Source organism: Papilio polytes, unplaced genomic scaffold, assembly GCF_000836215.1.
Source record: "Papilio polytes unplaced genomic scaffold, Ppol_1.0 DF823879.1, whole genome shotgun sequence".
Lineage (NCBI taxonomy): Eukaryota > Metazoa > Arthropoda > Insecta > Lepidoptera > Papilionidae > Papilio > Papilio polytes.
The window spans coordinates 1,366,333-1,367,814 of record NW_013525325.1 but is presented as its reverse complement, the minus strand read 5'-3'; positions in this window follow the sequence as shown (position 1 = coordinate 1,367,814).

The window sequence follows — 1,482 nt, the reverse complement described above, 5'->3', positions numbered from 1 at the left end:
GTGACGTTGAATTGTTGGCTGCCACTGAAAAGAAGAGAAGGCCTTCGTTATTACTATTGAAAGAGACTTTCCAAGTACTATAAAAAGTAGGGCTCTTAATGATACAGATACGTGTGACAGCTTATTGTGATCATACAATATGAATAAATCTTATTAACGTGGAACATATCTTATGAAAAACACAAAGAAGAGTTATCACATGTGTACCATATAGCATGACTGATTTTACATAATAAATAGAGCAAGGATACAACTTTTTAAACCTCAGACAAGATATAATGGTAATTGAAAACAAAAATTGTAACGTATTTTATAAACCAACACATAGACTAATGGATCTGTTAGTGGCCGTCCTCTTATATGTGTGGATTTACTTATCAATAAGTCGACTAAATACGGAGAAGTGTCGCAACATTATCAAACATATTCTTGGAAGATAACAACATATAAACAATATACTTAGTCCATTTGTTAATGGTTCAAAGTTAATAAAAATATCCAAATAAGACCACTGTAAATTGTTAATATTTTGCATACACGCGAACATTTTAAAATCGTGACTTAGACTTGTAACACATATGTGAATTGAGCCATGTTGTCTCTGTTTATCTAAAGAATACCAGAGAGATAAAAATATTAAAATTCAGTTTCTATACAACTGTTCCGACCATGAAAATCAACCTTTTGAACCACAAATATATTTAATTTATTGGAAACAGCTGCATAGAAATATATTGGAATTCTCATTTTGGATAACCAAACTTTGATGATGGTATTAAAAGTTAAAGACTATTTTAACTTAATATTATAGAAATTGAATTTTAAAGTAACGTCAAACTATAATTTTCAGTTTTAACCTACGAAATTTTAAAATTGATATATTTTTTTTTGGTAAATCAACGTTTTGCCTTGTTGGAAAGACGAGCCTGTGTGCGTGTACGGTTTATGGGATGAACAAGTATGCTTTCAAACAGTTTCACATAACAACCAGTTGGCGAGCATGGCCGGCGAGCTGCGTCATACATTCCATTCCCGTAGCTCCCGTCCCCCGCCCGCCGCGTCCCTACCCCGCTCTGCGTGCACTCAGTGCGCATGCACTCAACTAAAGCGATCAATTTTTTTCGATATTTCACCAACTTATTGTAGAATAAAACCAAATATTTTATTTAAATAACCTCTACGACCCGTATAACAAACGCCACCTCAATAACAAACCACTAATCATCACTGGTATGCTTAATTGCTTTCATTAACTTTGCTATGCTTATTCCAAACATATATTTGTCCGTAATAACATTTAAATTGAAATAGGTTCCGTTCCTTTAGCGTATAATTTAAATCAATAAAGTGTAACACGAACAAAACAAGCAGAAATGGCTGCCACGTATGTAGACACGATCGATATTTACCATTTCTTCGACTGCAGTCAACTAGTATGGGCATATTGAGTAGCAAACGCCGTTATATTATGTAACACTAACA